Source organism: Oryctolagus cuniculus, chromosome 10 (genome assembly GCF_051225735.1).
Source record: "Oryctolagus cuniculus isolate XC-2025 breed Fujian yellow rabbit chromosome 10, ASM5122573v1, whole genome shotgun sequence".
Lineage (NCBI taxonomy): Eukaryota > Metazoa > Chordata > Mammalia > Lagomorpha > Leporidae > Oryctolagus > Oryctolagus cuniculus.
The window spans coordinates 73,983,405-74,011,297 of NC_142876.1; the positions used below are offsets into that span (position 1 = coordinate 73,983,405).

The 27,893-nt window shown below is 69.9% G+C and overlaps 12 non-coding genes across 12 annotated transcripts; all 12 read left to right on the plus strand.

Moving 5' to 3' along the window:
* The first annotated feature begins 943 nt into the window (after window positions 1-943).
* LOC149123984 (5S ribosomal RNA) lies at window positions 944-1,062 on the plus strand. The gene has a single exon (XR_016215216.1). It is a non-coding gene; the product is annotated as a 5S ribosomal RNA (ribosomal RNA).
* A 2,330-nt stretch (window positions 1,063-3,392) lies between these two features.
* Window positions 3,393-3,511, plus strand: LOC149123985 (5S ribosomal RNA). The gene has a single exon (XR_016215641.1). It is a non-coding gene; the product is annotated as a 5S ribosomal RNA (ribosomal RNA).
* A 2,324-nt stretch (window positions 3,512-5,835) lies between these two features.
* On the plus strand, window positions 5,836-5,954 carry LOC149123986 (5S ribosomal RNA). The gene has a single exon (XR_016215217.1). It is a non-coding gene; the product is annotated as a 5S ribosomal RNA (ribosomal RNA).
* Window positions 5,955-8,298: 2,344 nt separating this feature from the next.
* On the plus strand, window positions 8,299-8,417 carry LOC149123987 (5S ribosomal RNA). Its single transcript, XR_016215218.1, has one exon. It is a non-coding gene; the product is annotated as a 5S ribosomal RNA (ribosomal RNA).
* Window positions 8,418-10,746: 2,329 nt separating this feature from the next.
* LOC149123988 (5S ribosomal RNA) lies at window positions 10,747-10,865 on the plus strand. The gene has a single exon (XR_016215219.1). It is a non-coding gene; the product is annotated as a 5S ribosomal RNA (ribosomal RNA).
* Window positions 10,866-12,742: 1,877 nt separating this feature from the next.
* On the plus strand, window positions 12,743-12,861 carry LOC149123989 (5S ribosomal RNA). Its single transcript, XR_016215498.1, has one exon. It is a non-coding gene; the product is annotated as a 5S ribosomal RNA (ribosomal RNA).
* Window positions 12,862-15,182: 2,321 nt separating this feature from the next.
* On the plus strand, window positions 15,183-15,301 carry LOC149123990 (5S ribosomal RNA). The gene has a single exon (XR_016215220.1). It is a non-coding gene; the product is annotated as a 5S ribosomal RNA (ribosomal RNA).
* Window positions 15,302-17,633: 2,332 nt separating this feature from the next.
* LOC149123991 (5S ribosomal RNA) lies at window positions 17,634-17,752 on the plus strand. Its single transcript, XR_016215221.1, has one exon. It is a non-coding gene; the product is annotated as a 5S ribosomal RNA (ribosomal RNA).
* Window positions 17,753-20,074: 2,322 nt separating this feature from the next.
* LOC149123992 (5S ribosomal RNA) lies at window positions 20,075-20,193 on the plus strand. Its single transcript, XR_016215222.1, has one exon. It is a non-coding gene; the product is annotated as a 5S ribosomal RNA (ribosomal RNA).
* A 2,330-nt stretch (window positions 20,194-22,523) lies between these two features.
* On the plus strand, window positions 22,524-22,642 carry LOC149123993 (5S ribosomal RNA). The gene has a single exon (XR_016215223.1). It is a non-coding gene; the product is annotated as a 5S ribosomal RNA (ribosomal RNA).
* A 2,344-nt stretch (window positions 22,643-24,986) lies between these two features.
* Window positions 24,987-25,105, plus strand: LOC149123994 (5S ribosomal RNA). Its single transcript, XR_016215224.1, has one exon. It is a non-coding gene; the product is annotated as a 5S ribosomal RNA (ribosomal RNA).
* Window positions 25,106-27,430: 2,325 nt separating this feature from the next.
* Window positions 27,431-27,549, plus strand: LOC149123995 (5S ribosomal RNA). The gene has a single exon (XR_016215225.1). It is a non-coding gene; the product is annotated as a 5S ribosomal RNA (ribosomal RNA).
* The last annotated feature ends 344 nt before the right edge of the window (window positions 27,550-27,893 follow it).

Consider the following 27,893-nt stretch of genomic DNA (forward strand, 5'->3'; position numbering starts at 1 on the left):
GTTCCTCCATGAAGAGGGGGAGCGACAGTCTCGAACTGGCTGCCGGGCTGGAGGGTGCGGGTCGCGCTGAAGCGCCCCACCCTCCCGTGAGGGAACAGGCGCTGAGGACGGAAATCCCTCTGTGCCACGAAGGGTGTCGGGGTGTGCGACTGTGTGCCCCTTGTGTAGGCGTGTGTGTGTGTGTGTGTGTGTGTGTGTGAGTGCCCACGCGAGCGTGCGGCGGGGGTGATTCCGTGCGCTGCCGCCCTCCTTCCCGACCTGCTGCCCCACTTGGGCCCCCGTGACCGAGCGGGGACAAGGGTCCCCAGGCCCTCAGCTGTCCTCGCGGCGTGGGAGTGTGTGGAGGCGCGGCGGCCGTGCCGGGGGAGGGCGGGCGACCTGTGCGTCAGCGGTGGGGGGGCTGCTGGCGGCCGGGTAGGAGGGAAGGCCCGGGCCGCGGTGGTGTGGGGCGCCGAACCCCCTGGTGCCGGGACCCGCGAGCCGCGGGGCGCAGCCCTGGGCAGGCGTGGAGGCTGCCGGGCACGGCTGGCGTGTGGCTGGGCGATGGCGGCAGGCAGGGGATCCGGCCTAGAAAGAGAGAGTAGGAGTTCCCTGTGGCCAGCGGCAGCCGGAGGAGGTTGGCTCCCCTTGGCTTGGCGGCAGCGTGCCGACTGGGCGCCCGGTGCTGCAGGTCCTGGGCTGGGCAGGCGGAGGGCTGGAGTTCGGGCACTGGTGCAGGGCTAGGCGGAGGGCGGCTGAGGAGGAGGGGGGGGGAGGAGGAGAAGAGAAGAGAAGAGAAAAGAGGGAGGAGGCGGAGGAGAAGTGGCAGCGGGAGCGGGAGCGGGAGTGGGAATGGGAATGGGAATGGGAGTGAGAGCGGGGAGCGGGCAGGAAGAGGAGGCGGCGGCGGCGGCGGCGGCTGTGCGGGCGCGCACTCAAGAGGGGCCTGGAGGCGGCCTCTGGCGTCTACGGCCATACCACCCTGAACGCGCCCGATCTCGTCTGATCTCGGAAGCTAAGCAGGGTCGGGCCTGGTTAGTACTTGGATGGGAGACCGCCTGGGAATACCGGGTGCTGTAGGCTTTTGCCCCGCGGCACCCTCCCCTTTTGCTCGCCTTTGGCTGGCTGCCTAGCCACGCCCCCATCCGCCAGCCCGCACGCCGGGACCCCTGCGACCCCCAACGCAGCTCCAGCAGGGGGCAGAAGCCCGACCCCTCCACCTGGCAGCCCCAGCCCGCCCGCGCCTCGGGCCTGGGCCTGGGCCTGGGCCTGGGCACGGGCACGGGCACGGGCACGGGCACGGGCACGGGCGGGCCGGCCAGCTGTCCCCGGCTGCCGCAGCCCCACCGCCAACCCCGGGGCCCACCCTGGGACACAGGCCACGCCCCGCGCCATCCAGCGCGCCCCCTCCAACCCCAAACCAGCGACTCACCGCCCGCCAGGGCGCTCCCCTGCCGGCCGCCCCAACCCCGCAGCCCGCCGCACCAGCAGCTCCCGGCACCTGCACTCCCACCGCCCCTCCCGGGCTCCTGTCTCCCAGGGAGCCCAATGACTGTGACCACGACCACGACCACGACCACCGCCCGAAGACGACGCCAGGGCGCGGTTGCCCACCACTCAGGGCCCGGTGCCTCGCGCAGCCCAACCCGCGGGCCCTCTGCGCCACCTGGCCGTGCGGCGGCCACGCGCCACAGCCGCGGAAGCCCTCCAGAGCGCAAAGGAGGGACCCCACACCAAGCCTCGCAGGCAATACAGGCACCCTCTCCCTCTGTCTCTGACTTACACCAACACCTACACGTCTCTCTCTCTTTCTCTCTCTCTCTCTGTCTCTCTCTCCTCTCTCTGTCCCCCTCTCCCCCATCAGCCCTGACTCACACAGCATCCAAACGGGGCACCCTTTTGGCAGGCCAGGCAGAGACCCGCGGCCACAGGCTGCGTGCCCACAGGACCTCCCCGGGACAGAGGGTCCGTGGCAGGCAGGCAGCACACAGCCTGTGGTCTCTGTGGGGAGCAACTCGGATTGGACTGAGTTACTGGAATTAAGACTTATTCTATGCATCTGCTCTCCCACAATATGGCGCTGGGAGAGGAGAAAACAGCTTCTATGCAGCTGCCTCTTGCCAACTTGAGTGATGACCTCCAGGAGCTGATCCTGCTCCTGATTGGAGGAGAGCAGCGTACTTGGCGTGTGGGCAGCCGAGTTGGGATTGGCGGAAGAGGACTATAAAGGAGGAGAGAGACAACATGCACCAGGAACATCTAAGGGGAACACCTGTGCAGCCCCCGAGAGAGCCGGCCGGCCGGCCGGCGGTGTGCCGCTCCCCCGCGGAAGTGGGGAATGTGGCAGGGGGAACCGCCCTTCCACGGAGGTGGAAGGGACGGTAGCCAACCCGGGAAGAACCAGCAGCAAACCCGGGGAGGGCCGAGCAGACGAAAGAACAGCGCAGGGTCCTGTGTCGTTCCTCCATGAAGAGGGGGAGCGACAGTCTCGAACTGGCTGCCGGGCTGGAGGGTGCGGGTCGCGCTGAAGCGCCCCACCCTCCCGTGAGGGAACGGGCGCTGAGGACGGAAATCCCTCTGTGCCACGAAGGGTGTCGGGGTGTGCGACTGTGTGCCCCTTGTGTAGGCGTGTGTGTGTGTGTGTGTGTGTGTGTGTGAGTGCCCACGCGAGCGTGCGGCGGGGGTGATTCCGTGCGCTGCCGCCCTCCTTCCCGACCTGCTGCCCCACTTGGGCCCCCGTGACCGAGCGGGGACAAGGGTCCCCAGGCCCTCAGCTGTCCTCGCGGCGTGGGAGTGTGTGGAGGCGCGGCGGCCGTGCCGGGGGAGGGCGGGCGACCTGTGCGTCAGCGGTGGGGGGGCTGCTGGCGGCCGGGTAGGAGGGAAGGCCCGGGCCGCGGTGGTGTGGGGCGCCGAACCCCCTGGTGCCGGGACCCGCGAGCCGCGGGGCGCAGCCCTGGGCAGGCGTGGAGGCTGCCGGGCACGGCTGGCGTGTGGCTGGGCGATGGCGGCAGGCAGGGGATCCGGCCTAGAAAGAGAGAGTAGGAGTTCCCTGTGGCCAGCGGCAGCCGGAGGAGGTTGGCTCCCCTTGGCTTGGCGGCAGCGTGCCGACTGGGCGCCCGGTGCTGCAGGTCCTGGGCTGGGCAGGCGGAGGGCTGGAGTTCGGGCACTGGTGCAGGGCTAGGCGGAGGGCGGCTGAGGAGGAGGGGGGGGGAGGAGGAGAAGAGAAGAGAAGAGAAAAGAGGGAGGAGGCGGAGGAGAAGCGGCAGTGGGAGCGGGAGCGGGAGTGGGAATGGGAATGGGAATGGGAGTGAGAGCGGGGAGCGGGCAGGAAGAGGAGGCGGCGGCGGCGGCGGCGGCGGCGGCGGCGGCTGTGCGGGCGCGCACTCAAGAGGGGCCTGGAGGCGGCCTCTGGCGTCTACGGCCATACCACCCTGAACGCGCCCGATCTCGTCTGATCTCGGAAGCTAAGCAGGGTCGGGCCTGGTTAGTGCTTGGATGGGAGACCGCCTGGGAATACCGGGGGCTGTAGGCTTTTGCCCCGCGGCACCCTCCCCTTTTGCTCGCCTTTGGCTGGCTGCCTAGCCACGCCCCCATCCGCCAGCCCGCACGCCGGGACCCCTGCGACCCCCAACGCAGCTCCAGCAGGGGGCAGAAGCCCGACCCCTCCACCTGGCAGCCCCAGCCCGCCCGCGCCTCGGGCCTGGGCCTGGGCCTGGGCCTGGGCACGGGCACGGGCACGGGCACGGGCACGGGCACGGGCACGGGCGGGCCGGCCAGCTGTCCCCGGCTGCCGCAGCCCCACCGCCAACCCCGGGGCCCACCCCGGGACACAGGCCACGCCCCGCGCCATCCAGCGCGCCCCCTCCAACCCCAAACCAGCGACTCACCGCCCGCCAGGGCGCTCCCCTGCCGGCCGCCCCAACCCCGCAGCCCGCCGCACCAGCAGCTCCCGGCACCTGCACTCCCACCGCCCCTCCCGGGCTCCTGTCTCCCAGGGAGCCCAATGACTGTGACCACGACCACGACCACGACCACCGCCCGAAGACGACGCCAGGGCGCGGTTGCCCACCACTCAGGGCCCGGTGCCTCGCGCAGCCCAACCCGCGGGCCCTCTGCGCCACCTGGCCGTGCGGCGGCCACGCGCCACAGCCGCGGAAGCCCTCCAGAGCGCAAAGGAGGGACCCCACACCAAGCCTCGCAGGCAATACAGGCACCCTCTCCCTCTGTCTCTGACTTACACCAACACCTACACGTCTCTCTCTCTTTCTCTCTCTCTCTCTGTCTCTCTCTCCTCTCTCTGTCCCCCTCTCCCCCATCAGCCCTGACTCACACAGCATCCAAACGGGGCACCCTTTTGGCAGGCCAGGCAGAGACCCGCGGCCACAGGCTGCGTGCCCACAGGACCTCCCCGGGACAGAGGGTCCGTGGCAGGCAGGCAGCACACAGCCTGTGGTCTCTGTGGGGAGCAACTCGGATTGGACTGAGTTACTGGAATTAAGACTTATTCTATGCATCTGCTCTCCCACAATATGGCGCTGGGAGAGGAGAAAACAGCTTCTATGCAGCTGCCTCTTGCCAACTTGAGTGATGACCTCCAGGAGCTGATCCTGCTCCTGATTGGAGGAGAGCAGCGTACTTGGCGTGTGGGCAGCCGAGTTGGGATTGGCGGAAGAGGACTATAAAGGAGGAGAGAGACAACATGCACCAGGAACATCTAAGGGGAACACCTGTGCAGCCCCCGAGAGAGCCGGCCGGCCGGCCGGCGGTGTGCCGCTCCCCCGCGGAAGTGGGGAATGTGGCAGGGGGAACCGCCCTTCCACGGAGGTGGAAGGGACGGTAGCCAACCCGGGAAGAACCAGCAGCAAACCCGGGGAGGGCCGAGCAGACGAAAGAACAGCGCAGGGTCCTGTGTCGTTCCTCCATGAAGAGGGGGAGCGACAGTCTCGAACTGGCTGCCGGGCTGGAGGGTGCGGGTCGCGCTGAAGCGCCCCACCCTCCCGTGAGGGAACAGGCGCTGAGGACGGAAATCCCTCTGTGCCACGAAGGGTGTCGGGGTGTGCGACTGTGTGCCCCTTGTGTAGGTGTGTGTGTGTGTGTGTGTGTGTGTGTGTGAGTGCCCACGCGAGCGTGCGGCGGGGGTGATTCCGTGCGCTGCCGCCCTCCTTCCCGACCTGCTGCCCCACTTGGGCCCCCGTGACCGAGCGGGGACAAGGGTCCCCAGGCCCTCAGCTGTCCTCGCGGCGTGGGAGTGTGTGGAGGCGCGGCGGCCGTGCCGGGGGAGGGCGGGCGACCTGTGCGTCAGCGGTGGGGGGGCTGCTGGCGGCCGGGTAGGAGGGAAGGCCCGGGCCGCGGTGGTGTGGGGCGCCGAACCCCCTGGTGCCGGGACCCGCGAGCCGCGGGGCGCAGCCCTGGGCAGGCGTGGAGGCTGCCGGGCACGGCTGGCGTGTGGCTGGGCGATGGCGGCAGGCAGGGGATCCGGCCTAGAAAGAGAGAGTAGGAGTTCCCTGTGGCCAGCGGCAGCCGGAGGAGGTTGGCTCCCCTTGGCTTGGCGGCAGCGTGCCGACTGGGCGCCCGGTGCTGCAGGTCCTGGGCTGGGCAGGCGGAGGGCTGGAGTTCGGGCACTGGTGCAGGGCTAGGCGGAGGGCGGCTGAGGAGGAGGGGGGGGGAGGAGGAGAAGAGAAGAGAAGAGAAAAGAGGGAGGAGGCGGAGGAGAAGCGGCAGCGGGAGCGGGAGCGGGAGTGGGAATGGGAATGGGAATGGGAGTGAGAGCGGGGAGCGGGCAGGAAGAGGAGGCGGCGGCGGCGGCGGCGGCTGTGCGGGCGCGCACTCAAGAGGGGCCTGGAGGCGGCCTCTGGCGTCTACGGCCATACCACCCTGAACGCGCCCGATCTCGTCTGATCTCGGAAGCTAAGCAGGGTCGGGCCTGGTTAGTACTTGGATGGGAGACCGCCTGGGAATACCGGGTGCTGTAGGCTTTTGCCCCGCGGCACCCTCCCCTTTTGCTCGCCTTTGGCTGGCTGCCTAGCCACGCCCCCATCCGCCAGCCCGCACGCCGGGACCCCTGCGACCCCCAACGCAGCTCCAGCAGGGGGCAGAAGCCCGACCCCTCCACCTGGCAGCCCCAGCCCGCCCGCGCCTCGGGCCTGGGCCTGGGCCTGGGCCTGGGCACGGGCACGGGCACGGGCACGGGCACGGGCACGGGCGGGCCGGCCAGCTGTCCCCGGCTGCCGCAGCCCCACCGCCAACCCCGGGGCCCACCCCGGGACACAGGCCACGCCCCGCGCCATCCAGCGCGCCCCCTCCAACCCCAAACCAGCGACTCACCGCCCGCCAGGGCGCTCCCCTGCCGGCCGCCCCAACCCCGCAGCCCGCCGCACCAGCAGCTCCCGGCACCTGCACTCCCACCGCCCCTCCCGGGCTCCTGTCTCCCAGGGAGCCCAATGACTGTGACCACGACCACGACCACGACCACCGCCCGAAGACGACGCCAGGGCGCGGTTGCCCACCACTCAGGGCCCGGTGCCTCGCGCAGCCCAACCCGCGGGCCCTCTGCGCCACCTGGCCGTGCGGCGGCCACGCGCCACAGCCGCGGAAGCCCTCCAGAGCGCAAAGGAGGGACCCCACACCAAGCCTCGCAGGCAATACAGGCACCCTCTCCCTCTGTCTCTGACTTACACCAACACCTACACGTCTCTCTCTCTTTCTCTCTCTCTCTCTGTCTCTCTCTCCTCTCTCTGTCCCCCTCTCCCCCATCAGCCCTGACTCACACAGCATCCAAACGGGGCACCCTTTTGGCAGGCCAGGCAGAGACCCGCGGCCACAGGCTGCGTGCCCACAGGACCTCCCCGGGACAGAGGGTCCGTGGCAGGCAGGCAGCACACAGCCTGTGGTCTCTGTGGGGAGCAACTCGGATTGGACTGAGTTACTGGAATTAAGACTTATTCTATGCATCTGCTCTCCCACAATATGGCGCTGGGAGAGGAGAAAACAGCTTCTATGCAGCTGCCTCTTGCCAACTTGAGTGATGACCTCCAGGAGCTGATCCTGCTCCTGATTGGAGGAGAGCAGCGTACTTGGCGTGTGGGCAGCCGAGTTGGGATTGGCGGAAGAGGACTATAAAGGAGGAGAGAGACAACATGCACCAGGAACATCTAAGGGGAACACCTGTGCAGCCCCCGAGAGAGCCGGCCGGCCGGCCGGCGGTGTGCCGCTCCCCCGCGGAAGTGGGGAATGTGGCAGGGGGAACCGCCCTTCCACGGAGGTGGAAGGGACGGTAGCCAACCCGGGAAGAACCAGCAGCAAACCCGGGGAGGGCCGAGCAGACGAAAGAACAGCGCAGGGTCCTGTGTCGTTCCTCCATGAAGAGGGGGAGCGACAGTCTCGAACTGGCTGCCGGGCTGGAGGGTGCGGGTCGCGCTGAAGCGCCCCACCCTCCCGTGAGGGAACGGGCGCTGAGGACGGAAATCCCTCTGTGCCACGAAGGGTGTCGGGGTGTGCGACTGTGTGCCCCTTGTGTAGGCGTGTGTGTGTGTGTGTGTGTGTGTGTGTGTGAGTGCCCACGCGAGCGTGCGGCGGGGGTGATTCCGTGCGCTGCCGCCCTCCTTCCCGACCTGCTGCCCCACTTGGGCCCCCGTGACCGAGCGGGGACAAGGGTCCCCAGGCCCTCAGCTGTCCTCGCGGCGTGGGAGTGTGTGGAGGCGCGGCGGCCGTGCCGGGGGAGGGCGGGCGACCTGTGCGTCAGCGGTGGGGGGGCTGCTGGCGGCCGGGTAGGAGGGAAGGCCCGGGCCGCGGTGGTGTGGGGCGCCGAACCCCCTGGTGCCGGGACCCGCGAGCCGCGGGGCGCAGCCCTGGGCAGGCGTGGAGGCTGCCGGGCACGGCTGGCGTGTGGCTGGGCGATGGCGGCAGGCAGGGGATCCGGCCTAGAAAGAGAGAGTAGGAGTTCCCTGTGGCCAGCGGCAGCCGGAGGAGGTTGGCTCCCCTTGGCTTGGCGGCAGCGTGCCGACTGGGCGCCCGGTGCTGCAGGTCCTGGGCTGGGCAGGCGGAGGGCTGGAGTTCGGGCACTGGTGCAGGGCTAGGCGGAGGGCGGCTGAGGAGGAGGGGGGGGGAGGAGGAGAAGAGAAGAGAAGAGAAAAGAGGGAGGAGGCGGAGGAGAAGCGGCAGCGGGAGCGGGAGCGGGAGTGGGAATGGGAATGGGAATGGGAGTGAGAGCGGGGAGCGGGCAGGAAGAGGAGGCGGCGGCGGCGGCGGCGGCGGCGGCGGCGGCGGCGGCGGCGGCTGTGCGGGCGCGCACTCAAGAGGGGCCTGGAGGCGGCCTCTGGCGTCTACGGCCATACCACCCTGAACGCGCCCGATCTCGTCTGATCTCGGAAGCTAAGCAGGGTCGGGCCTGGTTAGTACTTGGATGGGAGACCGCCTGGGAATACCGGGTGCTGTAGGCTTTTGCCCCGCGGCACCCTCCCCTTTTGCTCGCCTTTGGCTGGCTGCCTAGCCACGCCCCCATCCGCCAGCCCGCACGCCGGGACCCCTGCGACCCCCAACGCAGCTCCAGCAGGGGGCAGAAGCCCGACCCCTCCACCTGGCAGCCCCAGCCCGCCCGCGCCTCGGGCCTGGGCCTGGGCCTGGGCCTGGGCACGGGCACGGGCACGGGCACGGGCGGGCCGGCCAGCTGTCCCCGGCTGCCGCAGCCCCACCGCCAACCCCGGGGCCCACCCCGGGACACAGGCCACGCCCCGCGCCATCCAGCGCGCCCCCTCCAACCCCAAACCAGCGACTCACCGCCCGCCAGGGCGCTCCCCTGCCGGCCGCCCCAACCCCGCAGCCCGCCGCACCAGCAGCTCCCGGCACCTGCACTCCCACCGCCCCTCCCGGGCTCCTGTCTCCCAGGGAGCCCAATGACTGTGACCACGACCACGACCACGACCACCGCCCGAAGACGACGCCAGGGCGCGGTTGCCCACCACTCAGGGCCCGGTGCCTCGCGCAGCCCAACCCGCGGGCCCTCTGCGCCACCTGGCCGTGCGGCGGCCACGCGCCACAGCCGCGGAAGCCCTCCAGAGCGCAAAGGAGGGACCCCACACCAAGCCTCGCAGGCAATACAGGCACCCTCTCCCTCTGTCTCTGACTTACACCAACACCTACACGTCTCTCTCTCTTTCTCTCTCTCTCTCTGTCTCTCTCTCCTCTCTCTGTCCCCCTCTCCCCCATCAGCCCTGACTCACACAGCATCCAAACGGGGCACCCTTTTGGCAGGCCAGGCAGAGACCCGCGGCCACAGGCTGCGTGCCCACAGGACCTCCCCGGGACAGAGGGTCCGTGGCAGGCAGGCAGCACACAGCCTGTGGTCTCTGTGGGGAGCAACTCGGATTGGACTGAGTTACTGGAATTAAGACTTATTCTATGCATCTGCTCTCCCACAATATGGCGCTGGGAGAGGAGAAAACAGCTTCTATGCAGCTGCCTCTTGCCAACTTGAGTGATGACCTCCAGGAGCTGATCCTGCTCCTGATTGGAGGAGAGTAGCGTACTTGGCGTGTGGGCAGCCGAGTTGGGATTGGCGGAAGAGGACTATAAAGGAGGAGAGAGACAACATGCACCAGGAACATCTAAGGGGAACACCTGTGCAGCCCCCGAGAGAGCCGGCCGGCCGGCCGGCGGTGTGCCGCTCCCCCGCGGAAGTGGGGAATGTGGCAGGGGGAACCGCCCTTCCACGGAGGTGGAAGGGACGGTAGCCAACCCGGGAAGAACCAGCAGCAAACCCGGGGAGGGCCGAGCAGACGAAAGAACAGCGCAGGGTCCTGTGTCGTTCCTCCATGAAGAGGGGGAGCGACAGTCTCGAACTGGCTGCCGGGCTGGAGGGTGCGGGTCGCGCTGAAGCGCCCCACCCTCCCGTGAGGGAACGGGCGCTGAGGACGGAAATCCCTCTGTGCCACGAAGGGTGTCGGGGTGTGCGACTGTGTGCCCCTTGTGTAGGCGTGTGTGTGTGTGTGTGTGTGTGTGTGTGTGAGTGCCCACGCGAGCGTGCGGCGGGGGTGATTCCGTGCGCTGCCGCCCTCCTTCCCGACCTGCTGCCCCACTTGGGCCCCCGTGACCGAGCGGGGACAAGGGTCCCCAGGCCCTCAGCTGTCCTCGCGGCGTGGGAGTGTGTGGAGGCGCGGCGGCCGTGCCGGGGGAGGGCGGGCGACCTGTGCGTCAGCGGTGGGGGGGCTGCTGGCGGCCGGGTAGGAGGGAAGGCCCGGGCCGCGGTGGTGTGGGGCGCCGAACCCCCTGGTGCCGGGACCCGCGAGCCGCGGGGCGCAGCCCTGGGCAGGCGTGGAGGCTGCCGGGCACGGCTGGCGTGTGGCTGGGCGATGGCGGCAGGCAGGGGATCCGGCCTAGAAAGAGAGAGTAGGAGTTCCCTGTGGCCAGCGGCAGCCGGAGGAGGTTGGCTCCCCTTGGCTTGGCGGCAGCGTGCCGACTGGGCGCCCGGTGCTGCAGGTCCTGGGCTGGGCAGGCGGAGGGCTGGAGTTCGGGCACTGGTGCAGGGCTAGGCGGAGGGCGGCTGAGGAGGAGGGGGGGGGAGGAGGAGAAGAGAAGAGAAGAGAAAAGAGGGAGGAGGCGGAGGAGAAGCGGCAGCGGGAGCGGGAGCGGGAGTGGGAATGGGAATGGGAATGGGAGTGAGAGCGGGGAGCGGGCAGGAAGAGGAGGCGGCGGCGGCGGCGGCGGCGGCGGCGGCGGCGGCGGCGGCTGTGCGGGCGCGCACTCAAGAGGGGCCTGGAGGCGGCCTCTGGCGTCTACGGCCATACCACCCTGAACGCGCCCGATCTCGTCTGATCTCGGAAGCTAAGCAGGGTCGGGCCTGGTTAGTACTTGGATGGGAGACCGCCTGGGAATACCGGGTGCTGTAGGCTTTTGCCCCGCGGCACCCTCCCCTTTTGCTCGCCTTTGGCTGGCTGCCTAGCCACGCCCCCATCCGCCAGCCCGCACGCCGGGACCCCTGCGACCCCCAACGCAGCTCCAGCAGGGGGCAGAAGCCCGACCCCTCCACCTGGCAGCCCCAGCCCGCCCGCGCCTCGGGCCTGGGCCTGGGCCTGGGCCTGGGCACGGGCACGGGCACGGGCACGGGCACGGGCACGGGCACGGGCGGGCCGGCCAGCTGTCCCCGGCTGCCGCAGCCCCACCGCCAACCCCGGGGCCCACCCCGGGACACAGGCCACGCCCCGCGCCATCCAGCGCGCCCCCTCCAACCCCAAACCAGCGACTCACCGCCCGCCAGGGCGCTCCCCTGCCGGCCGCCCCAACCCCGCAGCCCGCCGCACCAGCAGCTCCCGGCACCTGCACTCCCACCGCCCCTCCCGGGCTCCTGTCTCCCAGGGAGCCCAATGACTGTGACCACGACCACGACCACGACCACCGCCCGAAGACGACGCCAGGGCGCGGTTGCCCACCACTCAGGGCCCGGTGCCTCGCGCAGCCCAACCCGCGGGCCCTCTGCGCCACCTGGCCGTGCGGCGGCCACGCGCCACAGCCGCGGAAGCCCTCCAGAGCGCAAAGGAGGGACCCCACACCAAGCCTCGCAGGCAATACAGGCACCCTCTCCCTCTGTCTCTGACTTACACCAACACCTACACGTCTCTCTCTCTTTCTCTCTCTCTCTCTGTCTCTCTCTCCTCTCTCTGTCCCCCTCTCCCCCATCAGCCCTGACTCACACAGCATCCAAACGGGGCACCCTTTTGGCAGGCCAGGCAGAGACCCGCGGCCACAGGCTGCGTGCCCACAGGACCTCCCCGGGACAGAGGGTCCGTGGCAGGCAGGCAGCACACAGCCTGTGGTCTCGAACTGGCTGCCGGGCTGGAGGGTGCGGGTCGCGCTGAAGCGCCCCACCCTCCCGTGAGGGAACGGGCGCTGAGGACGGAAATCCCTCTGTGCCACGAAGGGTGTCGGGGTGTGCGACTGTGTGCCCCTTGTGTAGGCGTGTGTGTGTGTGTGTGTGTGTGAGTGCCCACGCGAGCGTGCGGCGGGGGTGATTCCGTACGCTGCCGCCCTCCTTCCCGACCTGCTGCCCCACTTGGGCCCCCGTGACCGAGCGGGGACAAGGGTCCCCAGGCCCTCAGCTGTCCTCGCGGCGTGGGAGTGTGTGGAGGCGCGGCGGCCGTGCCGGGGGAGGGCGGGCGACCTGTGCGTCAGCGGTGGGGGGGCTGCTGGCGGCCGGGTAGGAGGGAAGGCCCGGGCCGCGGTGGTGTGGGGCGCCGAACCCCCTGGTGCCGGGACCCGCGAGCCGCGGGGCGCAGCCCTGGGCAGGCGTGGAGGCTGCCGGGCACGGCTGGCGTGTGGCTGGGCGATGGCGGCAGGCAGGGGATCCGGCCTAGAAAGAGAGAGTAGGAGTTCCCTGTGGCCAGCGGCAGCCGGAGGAGGTTGGCTCCCCTTGGCTTGGCGGCAGCGTGCCGACTGGGCGCCCGGTGCTGCACTGCAGGTCCTGGGCTGGGCAGGCGGAGGGCTGGAGTTCGGGCACTGGTGCAGGGCTAGGCGGAGGGCGGCTGAGGAGGAGGGGGGGGGAGGAGGAGAAGAGAAGAGAAGAGAAAAGAGGGAGGAGGCGGAGGAGAAGCGGCAGCGGGAGCGGGAGCGGGAGTGGGAATGGGAATGGGAATGGGAATGGGAATGGGAATGGGAATGGGAGTGAGAGCGGGGAGCGGGCAGGAGGAGGAGGAGGAGGAGGCGGCGGCGGCGGAGGCGGCGGCGGCGGCTGTGCGGGCGCGCACTCAAGAGGGGCCTGGAGGCGGCCTCTGGCGTCTATGGCCATACCACCCTGAACGCGCCCGATCTCGTCTGATCTCGGAAGCTAAGCAGGGTCGGGCCTGGTTAGTACTTGGATGGGAGACCGCCTGGGAATACCGGGTGCTGTAGGCTTTTGCCCCGCGGCACCCTCCCCTTTTGCTCGCCTTTGGCTGGCTGCCTAGCCACGCCCCCATCCGCCAGCCCGCACGCCGGGACCCCTGCGACCCCCAACGCAGCTCCAGCAGGGGGCAGAAGCCCGACCCCTCCACCTGGCAGCCCCAGCCCGCCCGCGCCTCGGGCCTGGGCCTGGGCCTGGGCCTGGGCCTGGGCACGGGCACGGGCACGGGCACGGGCACGGGCGGGCCGGCCAGCTGTCCCCGGCTGCCGCAGCCCCACCGCCAACCCCGGGGCCCACCCCGGGACACAGGCCACGCCCCGCGCCATCCAGCGCGCCCCCTCCAACCCCAAACCAGCGACTCACCGCCCGCCAGGGCGCTCCCCTGCCGGCCGCCCCAACCCCGCAGCCCGCCGCACCAGCAGCTCCCGGCACCTGCACTCCCACCGCCCCTCCCGGGCTCCTGTCTCCCAGGGAGCCCAATGACTGTGACCACGACCACGACCACGACCACCGCCCGAAGACGACGCCAGGGCGCGGTTGCCCACCACTCAGGGCCCGGTGCCTCGCGCAGCCCAACCCGCGGGCCCTCTGCGCCACCTGGCCGTGCGGCGGCCACGCGCCACAGCCGCGGAAGCCCTCCAGAGCGCAAAGGAGGGACCCCACACCAAGCCTCGCAGGCAATACAGGCACCCTCTCCCTCTGTCTCTGACTTACACCAACACCTACACGTCTCTCTCTCTTTCTCTCTCTCTCTCTGTCTCTCTCTCCTCTCTCTGTCCCCCTCTCCCCCATCAGCCCTGACTCACACAGCATCCAAACGGGGCACCCTTTTGGCAGGCCAGGCAGAGACCCGCGGCCACAGGCTGCGTGCCCACAGGACCTCCCCGGGACAGAGGGTCCGTGGCAGGCAGGCAGCACACAGCCTGTGGTCTCTGTGGGGAGCAACTCGGATTGGACTGAGTTACTGGAATTAAGACTTATTCTATGCATCTGCTCTCCCACAATATGGCGCTGGGAGAGGAGAAAACAGCTTCTATGCAGCTGCCTCTTGCCAACTTGAGTGATGACCTCCAGGAGCTGATCCTGCTCCTGATTGGAGGAGAGCAGCGTACTTGGCGTGTGGGCAGCCGAGTTGGGATTGGCGGAAGAGGACTATAAAGGAGGAGAGAGACAACATGCACCAGGAACATCTAAGGGGAACACCTGTGCAGCCCCCGAGAGAGCCGGCCGGCCGGCCGGCGGTGTGCCGCTCCCCCGCGGAAGTGGGGAATGTGGCAGGGGGAACCGCCCTTCCACGGAGGTGGAAGGGACGGTAGCCAACCCGGGAAGAACCAGCAGCAAACCCGGGGAGGGCCGAGCAGACGAAAGAACAGCGCAGGGTCCTGTGTCGTTCCTCCATGAAGAGGGGGAGCGACAGTCTCGAACTGGCTGCCGGGCTGGAGGGTGCGGGTCGCGCTGAAGCGCCCCACCCTCCCGTGAGGGAACGGGCGCTGAGGACGGAAATCCCTCTGTGCCACGAAGGGTGTCGGGGTGTGCGACTGTGTGCCCCTTGTGTAGGCGTGTGTGTGTGTGTGTGTGTGTGTGTGTGTGAGTGCCCACGCGAGCGTGCGGCGGGGGTGATTCCGTGCGCTGCCGCCCTCCTTCCCGACCTGCTGCCCCACTTGGGCCCCCGTGACCGAGCGGGGACAAGGGTCCCCAGGCCCTCAGCTGTCCTCGCGGCGTGGGAGTGTGTGGAGGCGCGGCGGCCGTGCCGGGGGAGGGCGGGCGACCTGTGCGTCAGCGGTGGGGGGGCTGCTGGCGGCCGGGTAGGAGGGAAGGCCCGGGCCGCGGTGGTGTGGGGCGCCGAACCCCCTGGTGCCGGGACCCGCGAGCCGCGGGGCGCAGCCCTGGGCAGGCGTGGAGGCTGCCGGGCACGGCTGGCGTGTGGCTGGGCGATGGCGGCAGGCAGGGGATCCGGCCTAGAAAGAGAGAGTAGGAGTTCCCTGTGGCCAGCGGCAGCCGGAGGAGGTTGGCTCCCCTTGGCTTGGCGGCAGCGTGCCGACTGGGCGCCCGGTGCTGCAGGTCCTGGGCTGGGCAGGCGGAGGGCTGGAGTTCGGGCACTGGTGCAGGGCTAGGCGGAGGGCGGCTGAGGAGGAGGGGGGGGGGAGGAGGAGAAGAGAAGAGAAGAGAAAAGAGGGAGGAGGCGGAGGAGAAGCGGCAGCGGGAGCGGGAGCGGGAGTGGGAATGGGAATGGGAATGGGAGTGAGAGCGGGGAGCGGGCAGGAAGAGGAGGCGGCGGCGGCGGCGGCGGCTGTGCGGGCGCGCACTCAAGAGGGGCCTGGAGGCGGCCTCTGGCGTCTACGGCCATACCACCCTGAACGCGCCCGATCTCGTCTGATCTCGGAAGCTAAGCAGGGTCGGGCCTGGTTAGTACTTGGATGGGAGACCGCCTGGGAATACCGGGTGCTGTAGGCTTTTGCCCCGCGGCACCCTCCCCTTTTGCTCGCCTTTGGCTGGCTGCCTAGCCACGCCCCCATCCGCCAGCCCGCACGCCGGGACCCCTGCGACCCCCAACGCAGCTCCAGCAGGGGGCAGAAGCCCGACCCCTCCACCTGGCAGCCCCAGCCCGCCCGCGCCTCGGGCCTGGGCCTGGGCCTGGGCCTGGGCACGGGCACGGGCACGGGCACGGGCACGGGCACGGGCACGGGCGGGCCGGCCAGCTGTCCCCGGCTGCCGCAGCCCCACCGCCAACCCCGGGGCCCACCCCGGGACACAGGCCATGCCCCGCGCCATCCAGCGCGCCCCCTCCAACCCCAAACCAGCGACTCACCGCCCGCCAGGGCGCTCCCCTGCCGGCCGCCCCAACCCCGCAGCCCGCCGCACCAGCAGCTCCCGGCACCTGCACTCCCACCGCCCCTCCCGGGCTCCTGTCTCCCAGGGAGCCCAATGACTGTGACCACGACCACGACCACGACCACCGCCCGAAGACGACGCCAGGGCGCGGTTGCCCACCACTCAGGGCCCGGTGCCTCGCGCAGCCCAACCCGCGGGCCCTCTGCGCCACCTGGCCGTGCGGCGGCCACGCGCCACAGCCGCGGAAGCCCTCCAGAGCGCAAAGGAGGGACCCCACACCAAGCCTCGCAGGCAATACAGGCACCCTCTCCCTCTGTCTCTGACTTACACCAACACCTACACGTCTCTCTCTCTTTCTCTCTCTCTCTCTGTCTCTCTCTCCTCTCTCTGTCCCCCTCTCCCCCATCAGCCCTGACTCACACAGCATCCAAACGGGGCACCCTTTTGGCAGGCCAGGCAGAGACCCGCGGCCACAGGCTGCGTGCCCACAGGACCTCCCCGGGACAGAGGGTCCGTGGCAGGCAGGCAGCACACAGCCTGTGGTCTCTGTGGGGAGCAACTCGGATTGGACTGAGTTACTGGAATTAAGACTTATTCTATGCATCTGCTCTCCCACAATATGGCGCTGGGAGAGGAGAAAACAGCTTCTATGCAGCTGCCTCTTGCCAACTTGAGTGATGACCTCCAGGAGCTGATCCTGCTCCTGATTGGAGGAGAGCAGCGTACTTGGCGTGTGGGCAGCCGAGTTGGGATTGGCGGAAGAGGACTATAAAGGAGGAGAGAGACAACATGCACCAGGAACATCTAAGGGGAACACCTGTGCAGCCCCCGAGAGAGCCGGCCGGCCGGCCGGCGGTGTGCCGCTCCCCCGCGGAAGTGGGGAATGTGGCAGGGGGAACCGCCCTTCCACGGAGGTGGAAGGGACGGTAGCCAACCCGGGAAGAACCAGCAGCAAACCCGGGGAGGGCCGAGCAGACGAAAGAACAGCGCAGGGTCCTGTGTCGTTCCTCCATGAAGAGGGGGAGCGACAGTCTCGAACTGGCTGCCGGGCTGGAGGGTGCGGGTCGCGCTGAAGCGCCCCACCCTCCCGTGAGGGAACGGGCGCTGAGGACGGAAATCCCTCTGTGCCACGAAGGGTGTCGGGGTGTGCGACTGTGTGCCCCTTGTGTAGGCGTGTGTGTGTGTGTGTGTGTGAGTGCCCACGCGAGCGTGCGGCGGGGGTGATTCCGTGCGCTGCCGCCCTCCTTCCCGACCTGCTGCCCCACTTGGGCCCCCGTGACCGAGCGGGGACAAGGGTCCCCAGGCCCTCAGCTGTCCTCGCGGCGTGGGAGTGTGTGGAGGCGCGGCGGCCGTGCCGGGGGAGGGCGGGCGACCTGTGCGTCAGCGGTGGGGGGGCTGCTGGCGGCCGGGTAGGAGGGAAGGCCCGGGCCGCGGTGGTGTGGGGCGCCGAACCCCCTGGTGCCGGGACCCGCGAGCCGCGGGGCGCAGCCCTGGGCAGGCGTGGAGGCTGCCGGGCACGGCTGGCGTGTGGCTGGGCGATGGCGGCAGGCAGGGGATCCGGCCTAGAAAGAGAGAGTAGGAGTTCCCTGTGGCCAGCGGCAGCCGGAGGAGGTTGGCTCCCCTTGGCTTGGCGGCAGCGTGCCGACTGGGCGCCCGGTGCTGCAGGTCCTGGGCTGGGCAGGCGGAGGGCTGGAGTTCGGGCACTGGTGCAGGGCTAGGCGGAGGGCGGCTGAGGAGGAGGGGGGGGGAGGAGGAGAAGAGAAGAGAAAAGAGGGAGGAGGCGGAGGAGAAGCGGCAGCGGGAGCGGGAGCGGGAGTGGGAATGGGAATGGGAATGGGAGTGAGAGCGGGGAGCGGGCAGGAAGAGGAGGCGGCGGCGGCGGCGGCGGCGGCGGCGGCGGCGGCGGCGGCTGTGCGGGCGCGCACTCAAGAGGGGCCTGGAGGCGGCCTCTGGCGTCTACGGCCATACCACCCTGAACGCGCCCGATCTCGTCTGATCTCGGAAGCTAAGCAGGGTCGGGCCTGGTTAGTACTTGGATGGGAGACCGCCTGGGAATACCGGGTGCTGTAGGCTTTTGCCCCGCGGCACCCTCCCCTTTTGCTCGCCTTTGGCTGGCTGCCTAGCCACGCCCCCATCCGCCAGCCCGCACGCCGGGACCCCTGCGACCCCCAACGCAGCTCCAGCAGGGGGCAGAAGCCCGACCCCTCCACCTGGCAGCCCCAGCCCGCCCGCGCCTCGGGCCTGGGCCTGGGCCTGGGCCTGGGCACGGGCACGGGCACGGGCACGGGCACGGGCGGGCCGGCCAGCTGTCCCCGGCTGCCGCAGCCCCACCGCCAACCCCGGGGCCCACCCCGGGACACAGGCCACGCCCCGCGCCATCCAGCGCGCCCCCTCCAACCCCAAACCAGCGACTCACCGCCCGCCAGGGCGCTCCCCTGCCGGCCGCCCCAACCCCGCAGCCCGCCGCACCAGCAGCTCCCGGCACCTGCACTCCCACCGCCCCTCCCGGGCTCCTGTCTCCCAGGGAGCCCAATGACTGTGACCACGACCACGACCACGACCACCGCCCGAAGACGACGCCAGGGCGCGGTTGCCCACCACTCAGGGCCCGGTGCCTCGCGCAGCCCAACCCGCGGGCCCTCTGCGCCACCTGGCCGTGCGGCGGCCACGCGCCACAGCCGCGGAAGCCCTCCAGAGCGCAAAGGAGGGACCCCACACCAAGCCTCGCAGGCAATACAGGCACCCTCTCCCTCTGTCTCTGACTTACACCAACACCTACACGTCTCTCTCTCTTTCTCTCTCTCTCTCTGTCTCTCTCTCCTCTCTCTGTCCCCCTCTCCCCCATCAGCCCTGACTCACACAGCATCCAAACGGGGCACCCTTTTGGCAGGCCAGGCAGAGACCCGCGGCCACAGGCTGCGTGCCCACAGGACCTCCCCGGGACAGAGGGTCCGTGGCAGGCAGGCAGCACACAGCCTGTGGTCTCTGTGGGGAGCAACTCGGATTGGACTGAGTTACTGGAATTAAGACTTATTCTATGCATCTGCTCTCCCACAATATGGCGCTGGGAGAGGAGAAAACAGCTTCTATGCAGCTGCCTCTTGCCAACTTGAGTGATGACCTCCAGGAGCTGATCCTGCTCCTGATTGGAGGAGAGCAGCGTACTTGGCGTGTGGGCAGCCGAGTTGGGATTGGCGGAAGAGGACTATAAAGGAGGAGAGAGACAACATGCACCAGGAACATCTAAGGGGAACACCTGTGCAGCCCCCGAGAGAGCCGGCCGGCCGGCCGGCGGTGTGCCGCTCCCCCGCGGAAGTGGGGAATGTGGCAGGGGGAACCGCCCTTCCACGGAGGTGGAAGGGACGGTAGCCAACCCGGGAAGAACCAGCAGCAAACCCGGGGAGGGCCGAGCAGACGAAAGAACAGCGCAGGGTCCTGTGTCGTTCCTCCATGAAGAGGGGGAGCGACAGTCTCGAACTGGCTGCCGGGCTGGAGGGTGCGGGTCGCGCTGAAGCGCCCCACCCTCCCGTGAGGGAACGGGCGCTGAGGACGGAAATCCCTCTGTGCCACGAAGGGTGTCGGGGTGTGCGACTGTGTGCCCCTTGTGTAGGCGTGTGTGTGTGTGTGTGTGTGTGTGTGAGTGCCCACGCGAGCGTGCGGCGGGGGTGATTCCGTGCGCTGCCGCCCTCCTTCCCGACCTGCTGCCCCACTTGGGCCCCCGTGACCGAGCGGGGACAAGGGTCCCCAGGCCCTCAGCTGTCCTCGCGGCGTGGGAGTGTGTGGAGGCGCGGCGGCCGTGCCGGGGGAGGGCGGGCGACCTGTGCGTCAGCGGTGGGGGGGCTGCTGGCGGCCGGGTAGGAGGGAAGGCCCGGGCCGCGGTGGTGTGGGGCGCCGAACCCCCTGGTGCCGGGACCCGCGAGCCGCGGGGCGCAGCCCTGGGCAGGCGTGGAGGCTGCCGGGCACGGCTGGCGTGTGGCTGGGCGATGGCGGCAGGCAGGGGATCCGGCCTAGAAAGAGAGAGTAGGAGTTCCCTGTGGCCAGCGGCAGCCGGAGGAGGTTGGCTCCCCTTGGCTTGGCGGCAGCGTGCCGACTGGGCGCCCGGTGCTGCAGGTCCTGGGCTGGGCAGGCGGAGGGCTGGAGTTCGGGCACTGGTGCAGGGCTAGGCGGAGGGCGGCTGAGGAGGAGGGGGGGGGAGGAGGAGAAGAGAAGAGAAGAGAAAAGAGGGAGGAGGCGGAGGAGAAGCGGCAGCGGGAGCGGGAGCGGGAGTGGGAATGGGAATGGGAATGGGAGTGAGAGCGGGGAGCGGGCAGGAAGAGGAGGCGGCGGCGGCGGCGGCGGCGGCGGCGGCGGCTGTGCGGGCGCGCACTCAAGAGGGGCCTGGAGGCGGCCTCTGGCGTCTACGGCCATACCACCCTGAACGCGCCCGATCTCGTCTGATCTCGGAAGCTAAGCAGGGTCGGGCCTGGTTAGTACTTGGATGGGAGACCGCCTGGGAATACCGGGTGCTGTAGGCTTTTGCCCCGCGGCACCCTCCCCTTTTGCTCGCCTTTGGCTGGCTGCCTAGCCACGCCCCCATCCGCCAGCCCGCACGCCGGGACCCCTGCGACCCCCAACGCAGCTCCAGCAGGGGGCAGAAGCCCGACCCCTCCACCTGGCAGCCCCAGCCCGCCCGCGCCTCGGGCCTGGGCCTGGGCCTGGGCCTGGGCACGGGCACGGGCACGGGCACGGGCGGGCCGGCCAGCTGTCCCCGGCTGCCGCAGCCCCACCGCCAACCCCGGGGCCCACCCCGGGACACAGGCCACGCCCCGCGCCATCCAGCGCGCCCCCTCCAACCCCAAACCAGCGACTCACCGCCCGCCAGGGCGCTCCCCTGCCGGCCGCCCCAACCCCGCAGCCCGCCGCACCAGCAGCTCCCGGCACCTGCACTCCCACCGCCCCTCCCGGGCTCCTGTCTCCCAGGGAGCCCAATGACTGTGACCACGACCACGACCACGACCACCGCCCGAAGACGACGCCAGGGCGCGGTTGCCCACCACTCAGGGCCCGGTGCCTCGCGCAGCCCAACCCGCGGGCCCTCTGCGCCACCTGGCCGTGCGGCGGCCACGCGCCACAGCCGCGGAAGCCCTCCAGAGCGCAAAGGAGGGACCCCACACCAAGCCTCGCAGGCAATACAGGCACCCTCTCCCTCTGTCTCTGACTTACACCAACACCTACACGTCTCTCTCTCTTTCTCTCTCTCTCTCTGTCTCTCTCTCCTCTCTCTGTCCCCCTCTCCCCCATCAGCCCTGACTCACACAGCATCCAAACGGGGCACCCTTTTGGCAGGCCAGGCAGAGACCCGCGGCCACAGGCTGCGTGCCCACAGGACCTCCCCGGGACAGAGGGTCCGTGGCAGGCAGGCAGCACACAGCCTGTGGTCTCTGTGGGGAGCAACTCGGATTGGACTGAGTTACTGGAATTAAGACTTATTCTATGCATCTGCTCTCCCACAATATGGCGCTGGGAGAGGAGAAAACAGCTTCTATGCAGCTGCCTCTTGCCAACTTGAGTGATGACCTCCAGGAGCTGATCCTGCTCCTGATTGGAGGAGAGCAGCGTACTTGGCGTGTGGGCAGCCGAGTTGGGATTGGCGGAAGAGGACTATAAAGGAGGAGAGAGACAACATGCACCAGGAACATCTAAGGGGAACACCTGTGCAGCCCCCGAGAGAGCCGGCCGGCCGGCCGGCGGTGTGCCGCTCCCCCGCGGAAGTGGGGAATGTGGCAGGGGGAACCGCCCTTCCACGGAGGTGGAAGGGACGGTAGCCAACCCGGGAAGAACCAGCAGCAAACCCGGGGAGGGCCGAGCAGACGAAAGAACAGCGCAGGGTCCTGTGTCGTTCCTCCATGAAGAGGGGGAGCGACAGTCTCGAACTGGCTGCCGGGCTGGAGGGTGCGGGTCGCGCTGAAGCGCCCCACCCTCCCGTGAGGGAACGGGCGCTGAGGACGGAAATCCCTCTGTGCCACGAAGGGTGTCGGGGTGTGCGACTGTGTGCCCCTTGTGTAGGCGTGTGTGTGTGTGTGTGTGTGTGTGTGTGAGTGCCCACGCGAGCGTGCGGCGGGGGTGATTCCGTGCGCTGCCGCCCTCCTTCCCGACCTGCTGCCCCACTTGGGCCCCCGTGACCGAGCGGGGACAAGGGTCCCCAGGCCCTCAGCTGTCCTCGCGGCGTGGGAGTGTGTGGAGGCGCGGCGGCCGTGCCGGGGGAGGGCGGGCGACCTGTGCGTCAGCGGTGGGGGGGCTGCTGGCGGCCGGGTAGGAGGGAAGGCCCGGGCCGCGGTGGTGTGGGGCGCCGAACCCCCTGGTGCCGGGACCCGCGAGCCGCGGGGCGCAGCCCTGGGCAGGCGTGGAGGCTGCCGGGCACGGCTGGCGTGTGGCTGGGCGATGGCGGCAGGCAGGGGATCCGGCCTAGAAAGAGAGAGTAGGAGTTCCCTGTGGCCAGCGGCAGCCGGAGGAGGTTGGCTCCCCTTGGCTTGGCGGCAGCGTGCCGACTGGGCGCCCGGTGCTGCAGGTCCTGGGCTGGGCAGGCGGAGGGCTGGAGTTCGGGCACTGGTGCAGGGCTAGGCGGAGGGCGGCTGAGGAGGAGGGGGGGGGAGGAGGAGAAGAGAAGAGAAGAGAAAAGAGGGAGGAGGCGGAGGAGAAGCGGCAGCGGGAGCGGGAGCGGGAGTGGGAATGGGAATGGGAATGGGAGTGAGAGCGGGGAGCGGGCAGGAAGAGGAGGCGGCGGCGGCGGCGGCGGCGGCGGCGGCGGCGGCGGCGGCGGCTGTGCGGGCGCGCACTCAAGAGGGGCCTGGAGGCAGCCTCTGGCGTCTACGGCCATACCACCCTGAACGCGCCCGATCTCGTCTGATCTCGGAAGCTAAGCAGGGTCGGGCCTGGTTAGTACTTGGATGGGAGACCGCCTGGGAATACCGGGTGCTGTAGGCTTTTGCCCCGCGGCACCCTCGCCTTTGGCTGGCTGCCTAGCCACGCCCCCATCCGCCAGCCCGCACGCCGGGACCCCTGCGACCCCCAACGCAGCTCCAGCAGGGGGCAGAAGCCCGACCCCTCCACCTGGCAGCCCCAGCCCGCCCGCGCCTCGGGCCTGGGCCTGGGCCTGGGCCTGGGCCTGGGCACGGGCACGGGCACGGGCACGGGCACGGGCGGGCCGGCCAGCTGTCCCCGGCTGCCGCAGCCCCACCGCCAACCCCGGGGCCCACCCCGGGACACAGGCCACGCCCCGCGCCATCCAGCGCGCCCCCTCCAACCCCAAACCAGCGACTCACCGCCCGCCAGGGCGCTCCCCTGCCGGCCGCCCCAACCCCGCAGCCCGCCGCACCAGCAGCTCCCGGCACCTGCACTCCCACCGCCCCTCCCGGGCTCCTGTCTCCCAGGGAGCCCAATGACTGTGACCACGACCACGACCACGACCACCGCCCGAAGACGACGCCAGGGCGCGGTTGCCCACCACTCAGGGCCCGGTGCCTCGCGCAGCCCAACCCGCGGGCCCTCTGCGCCACCTGGCCGTGCGGCGGCCACGCGCCACAGCCGCGGAAGCCCTCCAGAGCGCAAAGGAGGGACCCCACACCAAGCCTCGCAGGCAATACAGGCACCCTCTCCCTCTGTCTCTGACTTACACCAACACCTACACGTCTCTCTCTCTTTCTCTCTCTCTCTCTGTCTCTCTCTCCTCTCTCTGTCCCCCTCTCCCCCATCAGCCCTGACTCACACAGCATCCAAACGGGGCACCCTTTTGGCAGGCCAGGCAGAGACCCGCGGCCACAGGCTGCGTGCCCACAGGACCTCCCCGGGACAGAGGGTCCGTGGCAGGCAGGCAGCACACAGCCTGTGGTCTCTGTGGGGAGCAACTCGGATTGGACTGAGTTACTGGAATTAAGACTTATTCTATGCATCTGCTCTCCCACAATATGGCGCTGGGAGAGGAGAAAACAGCTTCTATGCAGCTGCCTCTTGCCAACTTGAGTGATGACCTCCAGGAGCTGATCCTGCTCCTGATTGGAGGAGAGCAGCGTACTTGGCGTGTGGGCAGCCGAGTTGGGATTGGCGGAAGAGGACTATAAAGGAGGAGAGAGACAACATGCACCAGGAACATCTAAGGGGAACACCTGTGCAGCCCCCGAGAGAGCCGGCCGGCCGGCCGGCGGTGTGCCGCTCCCCCGCGGAAGTGGGGAATGTGGCAGGGGGAACCGCCCTTCCACGGAGGTGGAAGGGACGGTAGCCAACCCGGGAAGAACCAGCAGCAAACCCGGGGAGGGCCGAGCAGACGAAAGAACAGCGCAGGGTCCTGTGTCGTTCCTCCATGAAGAGGGGGAGCGACAGTCTCGAACTGGCTGCCGGGCTGGAGGGTGCGGGTCGCGCTGAAGCGCCCCACCCTCCCGTGAGGGAACGGGCGCTGAGGACGGAAATCCCTCTGTGCCACGAAGGGTGTCGGGGTGTGCGACTGTGTGCCCCTTGTGTAGGCGTGTGTGTGTGTGTGTGTGTGTGTGTGTGTGAGTGCCCACGCGAGCGTGCGGCGGGGGTGATTCCGTGCGCTGCCGCCCTCCTTCCCGACCTGCTGCCCCACTTGGGCCCCCGTGACCGAGCGGGGACAAGGGTCCCCAGGCCCTCAGCTGTCCTCGCGGCGTGGGAGTGTGTGGAGGCGCGGCGGCCGTGCCGGGGGAGGGCGGGCGACCTGTGCGTCAGCGGTGGGGGGGCTGCTGGCGGCCGGGTAGGAGGGAAGGCCCGGGCCGCGGTGGTGTGGGGCGCCGAACCCCCTGGTGCCGGGACCCGCGAGCCGCGGGGCGCAGCCCTGGGCAGGCGTGGAGGCTGCCGGGCACGGCTGGCGTGTGGCTGGGCGATGGCGGCAGGCAGGGGATCCGGCCTAGAAAGAGAGAGTAGGAGTTCCCTGTGGCCAGCGGCAGCCGGAGGAGGTTGGCTCCCCTTGGCTTGGCGGCAGCGTGCCGACTGGGCGCCCGGTGCTGCAGGTCCTGGGCTGGGCAGGCGGAGGGCTGGAGTTCGGGCACTGGTGCAGGGCTAGGCGGAGGGCGGCTGAGGAGGAGGGGGGGGAGGAGGAGAAGAGAAGAGAAGAGAAAAGAGGGAGGAGGCGGAGGAGAAGCGGCAGCGGGAGCGGGAGCGGGAGCGGGAGCGGGAATGGGAATGGGAATGGGAATGGGAATGGGAGTGAGAGCGGGGAGCGGGCAGGAGGAGGAGGAGGAGGCGGCGGCGGCGGCGGCGGCGGCGGCGGCGGCTGTGCGGGCGCGCACTCAAGAGGGGCCTGGAGGCAGCCTCTGGCGTCTACGGCCATACCACCCTGAACGCGCCCGATCTCGTCTGATCTCGGAAGCTAAGCAGGGTCGGGCCTGGTTAGTACTTGGATGGGAGACCGCCTGGGAATACCGGGTGCTGTAGGCTTTTGCCCCGCGGCACCCTCCCCTTTTGCTCGCCTTTGGCTGGCTGCCTAGCCACGCCCCCATCCGCCAGCCCGCACGCCGGGACCCCTGCGACCCCCAACGCAGCTCCAGCAGGGGGCAGAAGCCCGACCCCTCCACCTGGCAGCCCCAGCCCGCCCGCGCCTCGGGCCTGGGCCTGGGCCTGGGCCTGGGCCTGGGCACGGGCACGGGCACGGGCACGGGCACGGGCGGGCCGGCCAGCTGTCCCCGGCTGCCGCAGCCCCACCGCCAACCCCGGGGCCCACCCCGGGACACAGGCCACGCCCCGCGCCATCCAGCGCGCCCCCTCCAACCCCAAACCAGCGACTCACCGCCCGCCAGGGCGCTCCCCTGCCGGCCGCCCCAACCCCGCAGCCCGCCGCACCAGCAGCTCCCGGCACCTGCACTCCCACCGCCCCTCCCGGGCTCCTGTCTCCCAGGGAGCCCAATGACTGTGACCACGACCACGACCACGACCACCGCCCGAAGACGACGCCAGGGCGCGGTTGCCCACCACTCAGGGCCCGGTGCCTCGCGCAGCCCAACCCGCGGGCCCTCTGCGCCACCTGGCCGTGCGGCGGCCACGCGCCACAGCCGCGGAAGCCCTCCAGAGCGCAAAGGAGGGACCCCACACCAAGCCTCGCAGGCAATACAGGCACCCTCTCCCTCTGTCTCTGACTTACACCAACACCTACACGTCTCTCTCTCTTTCTCTCTCTCTCTCTGTCTCTCTCTCCTCTCTCTGTCCCCCTCTCCCCCATCAGCCCTGACTCACACAGCATCCAAACGGGGCACCCTTTTGGCAGGCCAGGCAGAGACCCGCGGCCACAGGCTGCGTGCCCACAGGACCTCCCCGGGACAGAGGGTCCGTGGCAGGCAGGCAGCACACAGCCTGTGGTCTCTGTGGGGAGCAACTCGGATTGGATTGAGTTACTGGAATTAAGACTTATTCTATGCATCTGCTCTCCCACAATATGGCGCTGGGAGAGGAGCAAACAGCTTCTATGCAGCTGCCTCTTGCCAACTTGAGTGATGACCTCCAGGAGCTGATCCTGCTCCTGATTGGAGGAGAACAGCGTACTCGGCGTGTGGGCAGCCGAGTTGGGATTGGCGGAAGAGGACTATAAAGGAGGAGAGAGACAACATGCACCAGGAACATCTAAGGGGAACACCTGTGCAGCCCCCGAGAGAGCCGGCCGGCCGGCCGGCGGTGTGCCGCTCCCCCGCGGAAGTGGGGAATGTGGCAGGGGGAACCGCCCTTCCACGGAGGTGGAAGGGACGGTAGCCAACCCGGGAAGAACCAGCAGCAAACCCGGGGAGGGCCGAGCAGACGAAAGAACAGCGCAGGGTCCTGTGTCGTTCCTCCATGAAGAGGGGGAGCGACAGTCTCGAACTGGCTGCCGGGCTGGAGGGTGCGGGTCGCGCTGAAGCGCCCCACCCTCCCGTGAGGGAACGGGCGCTGAGGACGGAAATCCCTCTGTGCCACGAAGGGTGTCGGGGTGTGCGACTGTGTGCCCCTTGTGTAGGCGTGTGTGTGTGTGTGTGTGTGTGTGAGTGCCCACGCGAGCGTGCGGCGGGGGTGATTCCGTGCGCTGCCGCCCTCCTTCCCGACCTGCTGCCCCACTTGGGCCCCCGTGACCGAGCGGGGACAAGGGTCCCCAGGCCCTCAGCTGTCCTCGCGGCGTGGGAGTGTGTGTAGGCGCGGCGGCCGTGCCGGGGGAGGGCGGGCGACCTGTGCGTCAGCGGTGGGGGGGCTGCTGGCGGCCGGGTAGGAGGGAAGGCCCGGGCCGCGGTGGTGTGGGGCGCCGAACCCCCTGGTGCCGGGACCCGCGAGCCGCGGGGCGCAGCCCTGGGCAGGCGTGGAGGCTGCCGGGCACGGCTGGCGTGTGGCTGGGCGATGGCGGCAGGCAGGGGATCCGGCCTAGAAAGAGAGAGTAGGAGTTCCCTGTGGCCAGCGGCAGCCGGAGGAGGTTGGCTCCCCTTGGCTTGGCGGCAGCGTGCCGACTGGGCGCCCGGTGCTGCAGGTCCTGGGCTGGGCAGGCGGAGGGCTGGAGTTCGGGCACTGGTGCAGGGCTAGGCGGAGGGCGGCTGAGGAGGAGGGGGGGGAGGAGGAGAAGAGAAGAGAAGAGAAAAGAGGGAGGAGGCGGAGGAGAAGCGGCAGCGGGAGCGGGAGCGGGAGCGGGAGCGGGAATGGGAATGGGAATGGGAATGGGAGTGAGAGCCGGGAGCGGGCAGGAGGAGGCGGCGGCGGCGGCGGCGGCGGCTGTGCGGGCGCGCACTCAAGAGGGGCCTGGAGGCAGCCTCTGGCGTCTACGGCCATACCACCCTGAACGCGCCCGATCTCGTCTGATCTCGGAAGCTAAGCAGGGTCGGGCCTGGTTAGTACTTGGATGGGAGACCGCCTGGGAATACCGGGTGCTGTAGGCTTTTGCCCCGCGGCACCCTCCCCTTTTGCTCGCCTTTGGCTGGCTGCCTAGCCACGCCCCCATCCGCCAGCCCGCACGCCGGGACCCCTGCGACCCCCAACGCAGCTCCAGCAGGGGGCAGAAGCCCGACCCCTCCACCTGGCAGCCCCAGCCCGCCCGCGCCTCGGGCCTGGGCCTGGGCCTGGGCCTGGGCCTGGGCACGGGCACGGGCACGGGCACGGGCACGGGCGGGCCGGCCAGCTGTCCCCGGCTGCCGCAGCCCCACCGCCAACCCCGGGGCCCACCCCGGGACACAGGCCACGCCCCGCGCCATCCAGCGCGCCCCCTCCAACCCCAAACCAGCGA